At 28.5% G+C, this 20,235-nt stretch overlaps 1 protein-coding gene across 2 annotated transcripts in view; it reads right to left on the bottom strand.

Annotated features, from left to right (window-relative positions):
* LOC129957556 (histone-lysine N-methyltransferase MECOM-like) overlaps positions 1 to 20,235 on the bottom strand; it is a 239,593-nt gene that overhangs the window by 199,540 nt on the left and 19,818 nt on the right. The window contains exon 1 of one of the 2 annotated variants that reach the window (XM_056069928.1): positions 480 to 582. The exons of the other annotated variant lie outside the window; for it this stretch is intronic. The gene's annotated coding sequence lies outside the window, so the exon portion shown is untranslated. Of the gene's footprint in view, positions 1 to 479; positions 583 to 20,235 lie in introns of those variants that run through there. 2 annotated transcript variants of the gene reach the window in all.

Raw genomic sequence — 20,235 nt, 5'->3', positions numbered from 1 at the left:
AAATAAAATGATTCTGAAATTATAAATATTTGCATATTAAATAGAATTATTTGCGCACACACTATGAGAATATATATAAAAAAAGTTTCAGCATTTGATATTTTCATTATATGAACAATGACACTCAGAACTGAATAACTTTCTACATATGAGCACTATAATTAATAGATTGTTTCTTTTCAATTCCATAAGTTAAAATTAAAAGAATCAAATTGTTTAGTTCATGTATTTAATTACAAAATTTGGCGGATTAGATACAAATAACATATTCTCGAACAAAAGTTCCTAAAAATCAAATAAAATATCCTTATCTGTCTTCATTGTCAATATACATTTAATTATAATTACTATCAAAGAACAACTAAAGATGATTGTAGGGTACTTTTTTGTATTTGCTTTTTTTTTCCCCACCATTCCTCATAACACTATCAAAGAAAGAACAAAAACCTGTTTAGAAAGAAAAGTAAACAGCCACTCACCCCTACCTCTTGATTGACTAGTATCAAAGCAACTGCTAAAGGGGGACTAAAAGAAAACCCTGTAAATCTTGTCGTCTTATCTGTCCATGACGGAATGCCAGAGATGAAACACAGTTCGAAGACAAACATGAGGTTAGTCACGAGTTGAAGTTTGTACATTTGCGTTGCTGCCAGTGGCTTTCCGGACATACATCCTTTCTACTTATGAACCTTTGGTATCAGTGAAGTTCTTTCTCATTTGCATAACAAAAACCGCAAACAATTAATTCTGATATTTTTCTATTTATGAACAAGTGTACCACAGAATTATAACATGTTTCGTATAGAAAAACTACATTGCGAAGATTCAACGAATATGTGAGTATTTTTATTAGAATGGAGCCGATTTGTTTTAAAACGCTCGCAATGACCTTTCATGTGAAAGTGCTCCTTCTTTCAGTCAAAAATTGAGTCACAACCCCAAAAATTTGAGGGGAGGAGAGTAATAAAAAGAATGAAATGTTAATTAATAATGAATATAAAGTAATTCAATTTATTATAGATATTCGATAATTTCAATTGATATGCTTCATATTCAGATAGTTTTCTTTGTAATTATTTTTAATTTTAAAAAATGTAAAATGTAACGCTGTAAAACTTATCGCGGCTATAGAGTTTTCCTTCATGATTTCACTTGATTTTATGAATCACATTTAAACAGCACTTTAGGAAACAATATATTTTACTTAAATGTATTTTTGTATTAAATAAAGAGAAGAATTCTGCGTCTACATTAAACAAAATTCTGGAGAGTGCAAAGAAAGGTAAAAAATGTCATTTATTCACTTTTTAAAAAAATCATAAAAAAATCTTTCCCAGAAAATATTTAATTTTTTCTCCAATGAAAGATTCTTTGGGTTTGTTTAAAACCATAACTTGCTATTTTCTTTTCAGATGAATCTCAAAAGAGAAAATTAATAAATATCAGAAGTACAGAATGAGAAAGTTTAATTATTAAATGGAATTCTGTATCCAAGATATTTTTTTTATTTCATTGAAATATTTGTTAAAATTGAATTCAAAAAATTATTCTGCAATTTTCTGAATATAATTCCTTATTCTACTTACCTGCTTCCTTTTATTTTATATAAAATTTTAATTGATCCAAGAAATTATACGTCGACCATTTAATTTAATCATCATTTCATAATTTCATATTCTTCACACATTTTATAAATGGACATTTTTTTTAGTTCTTTTAGGCAAAATCGATTTACATTTTATACTTTACATAGTTGCTTTTGCAAACTTATGCAATCAAAAATTCTTTAAAAATAATCATTTAAAAACCGGCAATTTTATAATGTATAAATGATGCTCTGTACTCAGCATACAATTTGTCGAGCAGTTGAAATTTAATCTTATTTAATAAAGGCAAAAAGTAAAAACTGTTTCAAGAATAAAGGTAATTTGTCTTCAATTTTACCGCAATCCAGAAAAATTGATTAGTTACTAAATATATTGAAAATAATGATTTTCTGATCTTTTTTAAAGAAAAATCTATATTCAAATATAATAAAAAATAGCGAAAGTAGAAAAAGAATATGTAGATTTAATTCTTTCAAGTAGGCAGATATTTACTCTTAATTTCAACACTTTTTTTTTTTTTGTATCAAAGTCTTTACAATATTGCATTAGAATAAAATAATTGCAAATTAAGCAAGTTCCATTTATAGGTTTTGACACAATTTTTAAAAAATTGTATAGTCTCCTACTTCTGTCTAACAAATTAAAATCCTTTTGTTTCCATGTTGGAGGGGGGGGGGGAAGCCTTTTCTCCATAATTTAAGGCATTTTTTGTTTGTATTTTTTTTTTTTATTTCAACGAATGTGGGTTTTTCATATTTGAATTATGAAATGTTTACATTTGATTCACAAGAAAAAAATGTATAGTTGTAAAATATATAGCTGTATAGTTATAAAATAAAATAGAATTTGGTTTTACACGCTAACTAAAATTTCACTTAGCAGTAACCACTGTTAGTGAAATTAGTGTACTTGCACTTAACTTGAAAAATCCCAGACTTGTGCAACCGAAATTAAAACTGAGGGGAACGTTATCCTTGCTCAGTTCAAACAGAATTGGTTTATTATGTTAAATCGTCTGACTTTTAATCTTATCCTTTTTAAATGGAATTGCAAAGATTATCTGCCAAAGTAAACGCTTTGTTTTGCTAGAATTTCAACAGTTTTAGATTCGTCATTCATACCAAAGTACTTACAAAGCAAAAATTTGATCATTAGTTTCAAACAAAAGTAACATGAAAAATTCTGCATGTTATCGTCCAAAAAAAATACGAAATCCATTAAATTCGCACATGTATAGAACTATTTCATGGTTTACAAAAGTGATATAATTATACTGTTTTGAAGATGGAACAATTAACAGTCGAATGAAATCAAAACCCAATTTTTTTCAATTTGCAGAAATCATTTATCATTTATCCTTATCATTATCATTTTAGTCATTTTACATGGGCGCCAAAATAAAGCGAATACAAAAAAGAAATCAAGATGCAAATTCTTCAGTTAGTAATGAGAGAAATAATATTTATATTAAATTGAATCTTTCTATGGAGGCAATCTTAAATAAATGCTGGGAAGGAACTGATCCATCCAAAAGCAGTCCATCTATATTTCCTTTAACATTATTTTATTAGAGATCGGAATTGTCCTGGTTACACCCTGCAGCATTTCTAAAAGTATTTTAATACAATAAAACTATTTTAAATAATTTTATACAAATTACTTTCTATCTAAATTTAGTATCAAATACTTAATATATGTATCTATAAATATTTCAGTAATTGTGGACATTCGAAGTGTCTCTAAAAATCGAAAAAACTCAAAAGGTATGTTTTAAGCATCTGCATAGACAATATCACATAATTTTGCCAAGAATCTTAGCGAATATGTTTATTAAAAAGTAAATGAATATATTTATCATTTTCTTTCTTTATCTATTTTTAACTTGTACATGTCGACGAGTATCCCAATAAATGAAGTTGCTTCATTCTGTCGACAAAGAGGCAACAAATTTTTTTAAACCATTTCAAAATTTTTCCCTTCCTGTCGGCCATAGCATCATCAATTCATGATGACATTTCAATCATTTGAATATTAAAAACTGCAAAATGAAGTTTTGGAAAAAGTTCATTTAGACAGAAAACATCGATTTTTAAACAAAAAAAAATGAATCTAGAAAGCATTTTTAATTAAAAGGATTTCATTTATGGTTGCTGCTGATGGAGAATTACTCTTTTGCATATATGTTGATTGAGGCCATTGATCAATTCCCATTATTGTTGTTATTGGAAAGAAACGCGGAAATGATTTTAAATACAATCGTTGGATTCAGAATTATAAAAATAAAATATTATGAAACAATGGCAGTGTGAATACTTATTTCAGACCACAATTTTTCTGGAGAATTTACAATTTGATGAGAATGCTTTCTGTAAATTCTTTCTCTAAGACAATAAACACTGTTTTCACATTATTCATGAATAGTAGAGTTAAATTTGTAGTTTTTATATGTTGAATCAACAAGCAGTAGAGAATCATGCACATTTTAACCTAAATCTCTACGCATATTCTGAATTTCCCCAAAATTTTTCGTAATTGGGGAAAATAAAATAATCTAGATAAGAGTAATAAATTCTAAACTATAAATGTTCATGAGAGAATATCTTTGCGCGCGCACATAATATATGGACATACAAGCGAAATTATCAGTCGTGCCATTTATTAACAAACCATTTACTGCTTATAATTTAATTCTATTGATAACTTCATTTACGTTAATTATAAACACAGGGAAACTTCATTTATGATAATTGATCAATATTTTCAGAATAAAAAATTTCGTATGTTTGGTTTTTTTTAAATTTCTAGACTATCCAACGAAAAATAAAATTAGGATATTTGCAAAAGCATGGTCAGATTATATCTTCTAGAATTTCATTGTGATTTTTTTAGTTCGATAAACGATATTCAATTATAATTTAAATAAGTGTGAGATACGACCTTTGCGAATTCAATGCAATTACAATTTTTTTTTAAGTCTTCGAGTCTCCTTATAGTTGCAGAGCTATTTACTAGTTACCTATTAAATGTCTATTTAATAATCTGGCTCTGAGCAAAAATGTGATTTGACTGCAAAACTTTATGAATTGAGGCGCAGAACTGAATTGAATGGAAAGAAAAATACTCCAAAAACTTATGATCAAAAATTTCATTAACTGATTTTTAATTCAAATAATTCTTGCTAATAATTAACAGGTTTTTTTAACATTATTTTCAAGAAAAATATATCTTTCTAATAGTTTCCTCAATTTTATTTTTCAAGTTTAAATTTACTATTTATATAGATATATTACCCTATTATATCCTTATTTTTTTAATTATTTTCCCCGATCTATTATAGTCTGAAATAATTGTTCGTACAGTGAATCTTCGACAGTCTGCAAAAGTCTAAAGTACATGTTTCAAAATTATCACTCTCCTTTTTGAGTTATCGCAGGAACAATTGAAGTAAGATGTTGATTTGAAAACAGAATAAACTAATTCTAATAAATTTTGACCTTGAAATGCAGCGATAAAACACCTCCATCTAGTTAAATGAAAATGGTTAAGGCTATTGCTAATTAGAAATTCTTAATTGATCATATGAATTACTAAAGAATCCATCTATTCAAAAAAGAAAAACACAATATGTTATTTTTCAATATCTACTATGTATTCAAAACGGATGCTCATCATCGGTTTTCCATCAGGGTGGCCCATTGGCGAAGCGACAAAACGTGCCGCTTTCAAAGTTCCGCTATTTACACAGATCAAAGCACCGACACCGATACCACACACAGGTGTGCGAATATGCAGCCACTCCTTCACTATCTGTATGTTACACTAAGAAATGAGTTTATGATCTCTTTTTTACTTTCATAAGTTAAGCCCATTGAGAGCCATAGACAGCCTGCCGCCAGATCGTGTTTTGTTTTTTTTCGCTTGTTATTTTTAGTGAATGATTCAGTCGTGTGGTTTACGATAAGAAATTTTGTTATGAGTTTTTACGTTTTCTTGTCATATCTGAGCTTCCGATGTACGAATTGTTTTGCAACATGCCAGTATGTTTTGAAAAGAAATCATGTAGACAGAAAGAGAAGAAATTTTACAAGTTGTATGAAAACATAATGTTGGGAATAATTCTTGTAATAACAATAAAAAATTGCAAATATTCAATCAAAATTTATCTTTAAAAGCATGTCTTCATTTTTACTGTCAAAATAAATAATACTTATTACATAAATGAAAATTCTTGTTTTAGTAAATAAATCATTACTTGATAAAGATTACTAAATTTTAAAAAAAATCACAATAAATTTGAATTAACAATGTTACCTGATTGTGCCAAAAAATCAATCGATGTTAAAATGCTGCGATACCATACTCAATATGATTTTCGACTTCTTTGTAAATTGAACTCATATAAAAGTCGCAGGAATGTTGTTCCGGCTACATTCTTAAATACTTAAATGATATATGGCGGTTTATGTTTAACTTTGTAATATAGTGAGAAAAAAATATGAATTTTGGACCTCCTCCTTTAAATATAATTTTTCTAAAATTTGATTTAAACCTTCAGTTTTGATGTCGAGAACCAAATTTCAATTGTCCAGCTTATTACGTTTTCGTAATATCTTGTTCACATACACCATGATAAACAAGCAATCTATTCATTATCGAATTTTATGCAATATTAGATACAAATTTAATTAATTTTGACGTAAAGATCATATATTGAGATTAAGGCATCTCGCTTGCTCCGATTTATTTATGCATGAATAGACAGATCGAAAGACAATCAAACTTTTAATGTGACCAAAATTTCATATATATCAGTAGTTTTTAAAATTAAAAGCATATCCTATAATTTATGTAAATTAATAGGTTTTTTTGGCGATGGGAGGAGAAAGGGGGTTGTGTTACAAAACAGATAGGCGTAATTCTAGAAACATGTTTCTTCAGGCTCTAAAACAAGCTAAAAATGTAGAAATTCATCAAAATCTCATGCTGATTTTTTATAACCAAGATTTCTTTCTTTTTTGTTTATTTGTGTGTGTATGTGTGTGTGTGTGTGTGTGTGTGTGTGTGTGTGTGTGTGTGTGTGTGTGTGTGTGTGTGTGTGTGTGTGTGTGTTGATTTAATTAAAATGGTGGAGTTACTATTGTGACTCTATGACTACGTTGTGAGAAGTCATGAATAGTTATGTTTCACAATCAACATTTATACACAGATTTCTTTGTCACTACATATTCTCGTACAGCGATCAGCAATACTGGTTTCACTAGAAGTAGTTCGTTATTTTTATGCAGTATTGTTACTATATTCGGTAATTTTTTTTTCTTAAGAAAAAGATTAATCCAGAGAGACAGATTAAACAAATGTACTCATAGCATAAATGCTCTAATACCATATTTACATTTAATATGTGATTCTTAGTCTTTCTAATTAAAAGATAAAGAAATGGATATTGAAACCACATTTATAAATAACTTCTTAGCTAAATTACAGACTTTATTATCACCACTATGCAAAATGGGCACATGCATCATCTAAAGAGTCAGTTATCTCTTGTTATCTTAAGCGTACACTGAGTGTAAAAAACGAAGAGGTTTTGAAGTAGGCGCTAAGCTTGTGCCGCGTGCAAGCTCAAACAAAAACGACAATGAATATGATCTTATTACACGTGCCATCTGTTACATGTTTACTGATATCATCCAAAATGACATGATGTTCTTCTCTCTTTGCACTTCACTTTTTGTTTTCCTTCTTAATAGTCCGATAAGGTCATCACAGGTTAAAAAACTCACTTCTTTCACTGAATTAAAACGGCATTTCAGTTCTAAAAAATACTTATATATGTATAAGAAAAAATTCCAGATATTTTTCATAAGGTAATTTCTGTTGTACACTTGCTATCTTCACAAATTATAAAATGTGTCCTTTTATCTTTTTTTTTTTTTTCTTTTCTTTCAGAAAATGAAAACTATTTTCGCAATAGAACATTTCTTGATTTTAAAAAAAAAATCGTTAAAACATGATTTAATGCATGCATCTAAGGCATTTGAAACTTTAATTTATTCAATTCCGAAAAGTAAGATTTATGCTGCTACAATATATATAATAATATAAATTACATGATTTTAAATATACATTTTTATTTTACATTTATTCACAAGATGTAAATGATATTTACATAGCCTTAGTTACAAGAAATAAGTTTGTTTTAATATCCAGAAATTTATTCAATAACCTACAAAATCACAATTATTCGAATTCTTAAGAAAGATTATTGTCGAAATGCAAAAAGAATTAACAATAAAAATACCAATCTTATCAAATATTTGTCAAATCATGACAGTTATTGAATTGAAGAGAGATTAAATGCAGCTAAGATGAAGTTAGAAACAAAAAGTTTAAAAAGATAATTTAAAACCTATTTGTAAGTTTTCTTGTTATGCAAGCACACAGATTTCTTAAACTTTTATTTCTTTTAAAAATTCATTTTATTATGAAAAGTTTTTGAATATCATTCGAATTTTAATTTTAACTCAAGATTTCAAGACAAAAAAACTATTTGCGATTATAAAAATAGAAAATGGATTTCATCTTCTGTTAGTCATCAGACAACTGTCCTTATGTATCTCGTCATGGGTTTGAAGATGACTCAAAAGGACCTGACAGGATATCCGAAAAGAAATGGAACTCCACCGCAAACCGGAATCGGAGAGAGATAAAATATTAAAGGGCCAAATAATGCCAAGTTGTGCATCCTGTTTAGTAGAAAAAAAAAAAAAAGGCTCAGGAATACAATTTTATTAGCATCAATCCAGCGACCTCTAAAGACAGAAATTATCTTTGGAGTTTCCCAATCGCAAAAACATTATTGTGTACTAACAGAGACTGTCATAATAGTCCTGTAAGTAAATCGTTTCCTTTTGACACCAATTGACAGGCAGTTTCTCACTCCATTTCCTTTACCATTATCAGGGTCAATAAAAAGTCGGTAATTATTTCTCTTTATCTCTGAAGCCTTCCTTCTCTAAGGGTGATGAGAGGAAATGACAGCTGGAGTGTGCCATGACGCACCTCCCACATCATCACTAAGAAATTTAATGTGAAATATCTTGATATGTTTACAAATCCACCGATCAGGTGTAATTTCCTAATCAAATGGTATTGATAAAAAGACGTAATGCTATAATCTTGATTTCAATTTGGTCACAAAAAAAATTCTTGAAGCAGTGAGTATTCGCATTTGGATTCGCTATCATAGATAACGATTATAATTTGCAACATCCCCATTTTAATCGTAATGCAATAGCTTATTTCTAAACGATTAAAGATAGGCAGATATGCTCCCAGTAGGAAAAATGCTCTAAATGACGTAAAGAATTATTTTTTACGTTCTTTGTGTCAATAAATGTACTTTTGAAAAAATAACGATGTCTTAATTTTTGCACATTTCCTCTGTTCTATTTGCCATAGTCAAAATATTTTTTTCCCATTTGTGCTACAAAAACTGACCGAATTAAGAAAAATTGATCATCAGTCTTGTAGATAATTTAAATGACAGTCGAAGAAATACTGTCCGCTGATTTATAGATATACCTTGAAATGATCATTGAATTGATCTAAAAAGAATAATGATCAAGCTTGAATGGCCATAACTCAGGCTGTTTCCATTACAGAAGAGTAGGACTTTTTTATTTAAAGTATTAGTATCAAAATTGTTTTACTTGATTACAAGTTCATAAAATTTTATAAAATTTAAACACCGTAATTATTTTTCAAAAGCGTATTTTTTTACTCAAAAAACATAAAATATAATTCTTTATATAGTTTAAAAATTTTTTTCAACCTGGAGTGCATGCCTATCTCTAAAAATTTAGAAAATAACTATTGGCTTATGATTAGAATGAACCATGATTAGATCTTGAATATCTGTAATTAATTAAAAGGCATTTATAAAATATTTGATTATTTCACTGAGATAGTTATTGAATTTGAACTTGACAAAAAATATGAAGTATTTAGGGAGGGGAATAAAAAATTAATCTATTCAATTTATATTATTAAAATATATAAAAATTCTTAGATTCCGAACCTTTTTATATATTTTTTTAAAATAAAAGAAAGAGATTTAAAAAAATTTTAATAGTATTTATAAATAATGATAATTTCACACATATTAAATAATGTTTACGTTCTGCAATCTTGCATCATGCTAAATTGCTAATATTGGACATAGTCATACTAAATTGGACATAGTCATACAATTAGATCAAGAGCTATTTTATAATTCTACTACTGTAAATAGTGCTTAAGATGGGATGCTTTTACTACTGCAAATAGTGCTTAAATATGGGATGCTGAGTTTACTACTAAATAGTGCTTAAGCATGTGAAGCTGGTTATGGAAAATAGTATCAATTCTAAATTCTTTCGCAACAGACTACATACAATCTAACGAAAAATTTGAAAAACATTTTATTGTACTTTTTTCTAATTATTACTAAAAACAACTATAGCTTAAAATATGCATTTGGAGCTACAACTTCTGCCTGTATAAAAACTTCTCTAATTTACTCAGATTCTTAGATTTTATCAAAATTGACTAAATTTGCTCAATTAATTTCCGTTAGACTTTCTTCTTTCCAACTTCAAATTTTGATTTTTACCATAATGAGAAAATGGAATCCAAATCACATTGATCATATTATATTGAAGTTACTATTTCAAATAGCAATGATTTTTAAAATGTAAATGTTGATTCCCAAATAAATTTTGCTCTTCAATTTTAAATTAGCAAATTAATAGTAATAATAACCTAAGAAAGTGTTTTTGATGACTCACAGAACTGAATCTCTTTACTGAATTCATTATATAGCTATATCATAAATAGAATCATTTTAACAATGATTTATGCATATTTCATTCATTTCGTTTTTCTTTCTTAAAAATATTAGCTTTTTTTTTAATAAGAAAGTAAAGTATTGAGAACAAAAATGGGATCGTGATTATAAAAGTTTTGAATAATAACTTTAAGAAAAAAAAAACTTGGAGGATTTGCATGAAATGGATCTAAATAAAACAAATTAATTAATAATAGCACACATTTATATCCATTTTTTATATTAAATCTTTTTTAACTATTTTTAATTTTGTTAGTTTAGTAACTCTCTCTGCTGTTCTCCCATATTCTTTCATAATTGTTTTCTTCATTCCAGTCTATTTCTCAAACTTCCTACCGACTCAAAAAAACAGAAAGTAAAACAATTCCAGATATTAACGTATATGGAATGGATAATTTTGGCGTCCAACTGAAAAGTGCACACAGTAAGCATTCCAAATGAGTTTAACATTTTCCTCAGCTTCCTACTGTTTTTAAAAATACTTTGGAAGGATCTCACTTGAAAAGATCGGGCTGAAATATAAAAAAAAGAAATATTTGTACAGTTTAAGCTTTGCGGCATAGCTAATGCTAATGCACATATCCTTATCCTCCCTTTCAACAACAGTTAAATGGACTGTAGGCCCATTAGCAAAAGAGTGAAGAGCAAAGTGTGTATTTTATGCAAATGCTTAAGCATAAAGAATTCGCATGCGGATCCCCTGTACAAAATTGTAGTGCCTGTTTTTATTGGCGTGTGAATTTTTACTTTTTTGTGCACTGGTGCGTGATTTCTGCATTTCATTTTGTGGTGCAGAGAAAACAACTTAACCGAAACCAAAAGAAGCTGACAAAATGAACCTGAGATATTTCCATAGCTATCGTGAGGAGTTTAATAAGTGTCTTGAACGGAAAATATTCTTTTTAGTTGGAAAAATGCGTGATGCTGTTTATTTTTAATGTTTTCTATCGAATACTCTTTCTTTAATTTCTGTGTTTTCAAACTTGTGCACTTCCATAAGATTTAGAATTCCAGGGCAAAATGCGGGAAAATGTAAACAATTTGAGTTTATCCTGGCTTCAAACGTAGTCAAAGCCTACAGTAAAATTTAATTAAAATATACTTATTCTGATTACGGATGAGTATATACGAAAAAAACATAATCTGATAAATTTTACTCTCCAGAATCCTTATTTATGAAGGCGATTCATCTATGTTAAATACGTCATTTCAATTTAATCTTGAAAATAATTGAGCAAAAGAAAAAATAACAGGGAAATTCTAGACATTATTCACTTAAATGTTAGATGGCATGCATAATTTCGTTTATCATGTGTCTATGAGAACGCGATTCATTGATTGTCAAGACTGCAGACCTTATCTGCAAAATTCTGAATTTTTTTTTAGTATTTTTGGGACTATAATATTTCTTATAAGGTTAAGTCTTTATAAATGTTTGATTAGTATTTATTTTATAACTTATTTGTAATATTCCAGCAATACCAATCTGTATTATAATATAACTTATGTTTCATAGGATTTTTTCCCCTACAGAGCTTTCCAAATATGAGAATTTGTATTAAATTTTGATACTGAATTGAAAGTATCAAAACAAAATATATCATAAAAGATTTCTCCAATAGGTAACACCTTAAAAATGCTGCCCACAAACTGAAAATACCTCACGTATAAAAAATATTTAAATGATTCTAAAACTAAATGCTAATTCTGAAGTCAGGCAAATAGAGAAATGCACAACAGTCAAATGTCCCAAGTTCGAAATCCCCTCTCTTTCGAAACTTAAATCAAAAGACAATGGAATTCAAAAGTACATGCTTCACATCTGAACGAACAACACAAAGTCTATCTTCTCCAAAACAACACGACTCCTTTTCTCTTAAAATAATACGAGCTTCAATCTAGAAGACACAAGGAGCTTGTACATCCACAAAGTAATAACCCCTTAAGTATACCCCGGGGGGACGGAACAGACGAAAACTTAAATCGTTCCGAGTCTATTAAAGCAACCCCCTATAAGCACCAATCCAGCTGTTGCCAAGCTCTGCCTTTTCATGAAGATATCTCTATATATTGAGCGTCCCACGACTCAACCTCTCCATCCCTCCCAGCTCTTTATTTTATCTTCCGACTACAGATACTAGGAACATCAGTCAAGTATAAATTCCAAGTTGTAAAAAATAAAGGATTTTATGTCTGCCCTCACAGATTTTCTGAAAAGGATCAAATGGATCGGCACGAGTTTTGAAAAAGCAGTAGATATTGTATGGAAATCTCCTACTTTTGAGGACAAAAAACAGAGACTAACGTTGTTTTAAAAGACAGTAGGATCTTTTTCCGCCTTAATATTCATTTACATAATATCACATCTGTTTTTAATTTAAAAAGAAAAATAACTTCTCAAAAATATCAGTTTGTGTTGAAGTGTTTAATAGGACAGAGATAGTAACCAACTAAAACTTTTGCTTTCTCTAATATTTAATTACATGTTGCTAACTTTTTAGAAGAAATATAGTTAAACACATGCAACTCTCAATTCATATGATATTTGAGATATTTATGATTCCAAGTAATTTTTGTGATGGATAATAATGTCTGTAAATATTTAATTTTGGTCTTCAAATTTAAAAATATTTTATTCAATGCACATGTGAAATACAAGCATGACAATTAGAAATTAATAAAAAAATAGTCATAAAAATTTAATGAGTTTTTATAAACCGCTATAGCTTTAAAGGACCAATTAATGTTTTTAGTTGATGCATTTTATCAAAAAATATTATCTTATTATGCCTATTTAAAAGACTGCAAGCGAAAGTGTTCAGCACTATAAAGTATAGAATAAATGTTAACAATCATTCCATTTTCAAGAATTTTTAGAAAAAAATTTCTTTTAAATTTTAGATTACTTTTCAATTATGTTAATTTTGATATTAACACAGCTTTGAAAGCTTTTTTTAAAAACTCTTCTACGTCCTAAATGGCAATCATGCTTTGATATAAGCAGAATTGAAAAGAAATCATAGTCTGAAGGAGAACAAAAACCAATATTTTGTGACTATTAAGACTTATTATAGTTTCAATCGCTAATAAATGCAGCTTCTGAGAATCATAAGTGTTTCTATGGATACACGGATTGTTTTATTCGAATTCAAATTTGAATTACGAAACTCTATTTGTTAAAAAGTATTTACTACAAAAAAATCTCTAAAGAATTATAAAGTTATTTAAATTACAAAATATTTACAATATAAAATGCCTATTAAGTTTTCGAAAACAATGTAATAAAAAGAGTTTACTACTTTTCTTCATACCACATAAGCGTTTTTAAACTTCTTGATATTTCCCATATTTGCACAGACTCGATGGTGCTTTTATGAATATCACTCTCGCTTTCAGAATACGATAGAGAATCCTTAATATTTCTTTTGTTCTGTTATTTATATTTTAAGAGGGACAGTAGATTTCTTTGGAACGTCTTTTTGTATCGGTTTATCCGAGAGACTGTTTTTGAAACAGCAGGGGCTACTGTTTGCTTTTTATCGCTGTTCTCTCTCGCAAATTTTCTGTTTTGCTTTTTAAACTTGCCTGCACTAGATCCGAAAATATTGTCCTGGAATGTAAAGGCAATAAAGCTCTATAACTCCAGAATTAAAATGATTTGTTATTTTGAAATTGATAAATTTATATGTTTTTAAAGATTTTTTTTTTTTTTTTTGAAATGTTGAAAAATAATTTGAAAAGTTATCTTGTTCCATTTTGATATATATTTATACTCCTTTTAAATTAAAATTGTATATGTTACAATTATAATATATCATTCAACTCGGTGAATATCTAGTTATTTCATGAAATAACAGGTTTTGCATTCTAAAGATAACATATCGTTTAAATTTTTACTTTCAAATTTTTATTTTCCTATGTAGTTTCTGAAAATTGAAACATTATCAAGATGAATCATAGAATAAATGAATTAAATTATGTATAAACTAAATATACCATTTTAACTTCTTAATTTTCTTTGATATAAGGAAAAGTATAAAATCAAATAATTAATTCTGCAATTAATTGTTTATAACTACGGATGTAGTTTTTTTTTCTTTTTTAATTACAAATTTTTTACATAATCAAAATGCCAGGTGCTACAAAATTTAGTTGTTATCATGATGCTCTGCTAGTTTTTGGAACTCAAATAACATAAATTGAACTTCAATGCACTTTTATTGCTACCAAAGAATTTTTTATAATTAAACTATACAAACAATAAAAGAGTTCCTATCATTTCGAGAACTATTAGAACAAAATATGGATTTCTTAAAATTACATTCAACTTTTAATTATATTTTATTCTTCTAACAAGAATTCTTCACTCAGAAACTATCATTTACAGACCTCTAAGAAATCAATGATTTATATTATCCATAACGCTAGATTTGAATTATTCTCAAAACAGTGTAATTTTATCTTTTGCTATATGCAGTGGCGTAATAGAAAGAGAGGGGGGAAGAGAGAGTATAGGTACCAGGATTGCCAATTTAATGGGGAACCAATGGACAAAACTTTTGTGAATTTATATCAGCTATTTGAAATCAAATGTCAAAAAAAGCGTGAAAAGATAATGGCATAACTCGGACGGCCTCTAAACTTGCTAAAACACTGATGACGACTGGAAGCGAAAAAATTGTATTATATTCTGAGTGCCTATGATCTCGCTACACCACTGGCTTTAAATTGCTTAAGTAGTAGCTTATAATCAATTTCTTTCGGATATTTGCACAAATTTTTAATATGTTTTAAACCAGCGACTTGATTACATAATTCCATCGAAAGAAATTTGATTTTCTCACAGTTGATAAAGAGCTGTGATTTGGGATTTTAATTAATGTTCTTTAAAAAAATAATTTAAACAAATATGCAATTTCACAGAATCGTTGTTTAATGGCTATGTAGTCTCTCCAGACTTTTTCTCTTACAAAAGGAATATGGTCAGCCTATAAAACTTTCGACCAATATTTCCTTTTTCCACATTTATCTAAGTTGAATTAATATTCTAGCATTATGAAAATCCAAATCTCCATGATAACAGATTTTAAAAAAGAAAGAAAACAGAAATTTAGTTTTTACATTTTCCCATGAATACTTTAGCATATAGAATAAATTTAAATAAAATAAAAAGCCACAATTTCAAGATTTAAAAAAAAAAGAAAACAGGAAAAAAACTAGAGATTACCCGCGAAAAATGCAATAGCGTTGTAGCATTTCTTTTTTTAATTTCAACCGTTTAAATCAATTATTTCACCAAAATTCAACAATTTTTTTATGTTTACTTTGTTAATGCTACAGCTTACGTATTTTTCTTTCTTTCTTTTTTTTCCCCCACTTTTCTTCCTCTCTCCTTTTTATTTCCCTGGAAATAAAAGTGTATTTGGAATTTGGGAGGAACGATTTTTGACAAAACTATGGTCGTTTATATATTTTTAGGGCCATAATAAGATCGCAAGTTAAAAAACAAAAAAAAACAGATTTGACAGTTTTTTATAAGTATATAGTAAAGATTCAAATTAATAGAAACTTCACTGATCTGAAGAAATGCTGTCAGGAGGATATACACCAGTATTCCGAAAAAAGAAAATAGTCCGATACCAAGCGAAATATCTGATCTGAGGAAGAAGGATGGAATCTCTCCTCTTCCCAGCCGCACCTTTGAACTCAATTAGGGGTTAAATGTCCCCCATTATTCCCGTCAAGGATCGAACCAATCCCACAAATCTTGTAGGGGTGCTCACAGAGAAAGGTTTCTCTTAAAAGAAAAAGCCCCTGAAATAGAAAAAAAAATCCATTTACCGAGAGGGAGTCAGATACGGCTCTCATTCTCAATGCTACTTCGATAACATCTCCACCGAGCGATAACAAAGAGCGGGATTGAGTTTTTGGTAACGTCCGAGGAGGCTATAAAAAAGGAAGGCTAAATAGACAGCTACCCCTAAAATTGAAAATTGTCAACGAAAGGGAGGTAGTGGAAAATAGTCGCCCAGGGAATACACAGGAATGGAGGCAGACGAGGGGGAGGAGGAAAAGTCTGCCACCTTGTTTAGGTAGTTTTTTGGTAGATTCTTTTTATTATTTTTCTTTTGTCATTCTCTCACTTACCACTCCGTTTGAATGTTTGTCTATTACTGGAGAAAAGGGATATTTGAATTCTGGCCAGTGAGATCAGGGATTTGTCTTTAAGAGCTATTTAGATGGTTTCTGGGGTAGGTTGCCGTTCAGGTTGATAGTGAAGCGAGTCAAAGGGAAGTGGAAACTGGTTTATATTAAGAAAGACTTCTTAAACTGTGTTTCTCAACTGCAATTAGAGTAATGTATAATAATTTTCCAAAATTATTACATAGCTTTCTTTCTCAAATTTCCCTAAATTTTGAGCAAAAGTTTTAAGAAAGCTTGCCCTTTACCTTCTCAAAATAAATTTTATTTCATTTATCAGTAATTAATACTTGAGTAATTTTAGTCTTTTTTCGCTATTGAACTTGCCATATATATTAAATAAAAATGGGAATAGTAAAATTTTTTTCTCTCAAAAAAAGAAATCACGCACGGAAAAAGTTCAAGAAGCTCTGATAGCAAAAATTAATTTTGTATAAGTGGATTTTTAAAATTTTAGATACAAAAAATAATTGTTCAGGAATATGGGGATTTAGTTAAACATAGTATTACCAACGATTACAATGCTCTGAAATTTAAGTTTTTACCTATATTGCATTGAAACTGCGTGATGAATAAAAATTATATAAATAATAATTTAGTGTCATTTTAAACATTTCTTTTTAAACGAAAAAAAAATCAACACTGCGTAGAATGAATTTGAGGAGTTAACTTTAAAGAAAACTGATTTGCAGTAAAATCTTATTTGTTCATTTTTAATTTCAAACTAGAGTAATTTGAGAATTTGCCCAAAACTCATTAATTATCATATTAATTCATGTATTTAAAATATGATACTCGTATTTGAAATAAAAATGAGATTAATACACATATTAAAATTATGATACTGTTGTTACCGAAATTAACGATAAAATTACAATTAATATTTTAATTAACGTTAACGTCTTAACGTTTATTAAATTTTAATCCACATAAAATTAAATCTTTTCTACTTTCAGAAAAAGTGACAGTTAAAATAGACATCCATAATGAAGTGTAGATACTTTAATTCAATGCATCGAAATAAGATTTCCAGCATTTAATTACATGTACGTTAAATTAAAAGAATGTTTAATTACTTCAGCTTGTACAATTAATTTTAACTGAAGTATAAACTTTATTTTTACTTTCGATTCTCAGCAATTTTATTACTTTAGGTATTTTATGAAAGAAAGATTTAACTTCCTAAATTAGTAAACATGGCAAATATTCAAAATGAATAATACAACCGATTTCTTTCTTAACCAAGAAATAAAATTGATCAGTGCTAGCTTAACTTAGGAAATAATAAACTATTTGAAATAAAAATACTTTTAAGAATAAAATTATTAAATTTAATTTATTGCCGAAAGTATTATTATTTCAAATTATAAATTAAATTATCATGAATTCAATTAAAATGGAGATATAATTATTTGGAAGAAAAGATGTTTCCTGGATCACAGATATCGGAAAGAATGAGCATGATAAAGAATTTTAGACTTAAACCTCTTTCGGTCTCAAACTGTAACTGATTATTTCTTTCTTCACTTCACTTCTGTGACTTTTCGCATCGGCTGCAGTAGATCAAAGTTAGAATGAAAAGTCTCTTTTCGATAGAAAGTTAGAGAACGAGCGGACCATCACCCCGACCCCCTCGATTTTTCTCCTCTTTTTACCCATTTCATCTCGGATGGAAGATTAAAGGGATTTTATTTTTCTATCGTAATGATTCCACCGACAGAGAACGGGGGGAAAGTGCCATTTCTTCAGAAATGGACAAAAGGGTCTTTTCTTAACGGTCAGTTTTCTTCGTTTCCGCTTCGAAAAAGATATAGGCTGCTTTCACCAAAAGGGAGGGAAAGATTTCATCAGATAGGTTAAAGAATCTCATATATTCTCGATGCGGTCGTTTTTTTCTCTACTTTTATTTTATAATTTAGAGAAAGAATTTCAAATTGGATAGCAATAGATATCGCTCCAAAATATATAAGAGAAATACTATAATTTCACGCAAGTAACTGAGTTTGAATGAAAAATTAATATAAGCAAAATAAAAATAAAACTATTGATTAATTAATAAAAACATTCGATTATTTATATAGTACAAACAACTTCTTTGCAGTCGTAAAGTTCAACAGCACTTTATCAGCATTTTCATTTTTCAGTCTTCTGATAATAATATACAAACAAATATTCCTTAATCATTAGTACTATAGCACTTTCTGAATGCCAAGATATAATTATTCCCTGGAGTTATCGTCTATAGTTTGCCCCTTAGTTACGTGGCATTAAATACTTCTATCTTTATCTTGAAAATGATATGCTTTCTGGTTCAAACTGATGAATTTTAATCGAATGATGGGAGTTATATCTCTACATTCCACTGCGCTCCCCTAGAAGAAAGACTGAAAGAGTTGCAAATCTCCTGGAAGATGCCGAGCACTGAAATTGTTCTTTGTATTTTTAACTGTCACAATAATCTTAAAATTAGGCAAGCACTTAAAGGTATACATTTTCCTTGCTTAAAATGTAAATGGGCTTAGAATATAGTTAATGTCCTCTATTTAAGAGTTCCTTTTATAAAATAGTTTTTAATTGTCATGTGAATTAAAATTCCTTGAATTAACGGTGTCAGGTAATTTGCAATGATTCGTGTCAAGATAATTGGACACATAAAATAAATAGAGCTTAGGAAATTTGATTCAAGGTGAATTAATATTTGAAAATAAAGGTGAGTAATATCATTTTTTTTATGTTCTGCAAATGCAAATAACTGATTATAACCAGCAGGAGTGATCACCCTAAAACACTCTCTCTAATAAAAGTGAATATTTATTTTAAATGCATTTTTTTTCCGATCGATTGAAACCAAAATTTGACACATAACTAACTACAACTGCAGCTACAAAATCATATATCAAATTTGATATATTGAAGTCATTGTTGTTGTTTTTTTTTAGTTATCGAGTTAAAAAAAAACTTCTGAAAGTATAGACCAACAAATATTCAACCTCAAATTTGATGGGTAATTTTAAATATGTGTATTAAATTTTATCCAACTAGGTCTCTTCGTTTTGTAGCTTCGCGTTAACTTATATTTAAAAAGTCAGACAGACAGACTCTTTTTGAATAGATTTGGTTCAAAATTTTATAGAAATCCTCAAATTTGATGCATAGACCATATACCAAATTTCATTCATCTTGCTCAAAGTATTTTTGAGTTATCTTTGCAACATACAGACAGAAATTTCCCAAAAATGTGTTTTAAAACGTGCAGATTCTTCAAAATTTCGAATACTAATTTTTAGATGATTGGAATATTTTCTTTATACTTCGTATTCGAAAAATTACTGAATAATGCTTATAGCTTCAAAACATATAAATCAATTTTGAATTTATGTAGCAGAGTACAAGTAGTTCAGTATGATCAAATCATAAAGTCAGAAAAGAAAGGGGAAAAAAAGTTATAAATTTTGGGAAGGTAACAAATAGCTTTATAGGAATTAATAAATACGAAAATTTATGATGCTCAAAATGAGTTTGAGGATTCAGATATACTGA

The sequence above is a fragment of the Argiope bruennichi genome, chromosome 2 (genome assembly GCF_947563725.1).
Source record: "Argiope bruennichi chromosome 2, qqArgBrue1.1, whole genome shotgun sequence".
Taxonomy (NCBI): Eukaryota; Metazoa; Arthropoda; class Arachnida; order Araneae; family Araneidae; genus Argiope; species Argiope bruennichi.
This window is presented reverse-complemented; position numbering and strand designations above follow the sequence as displayed.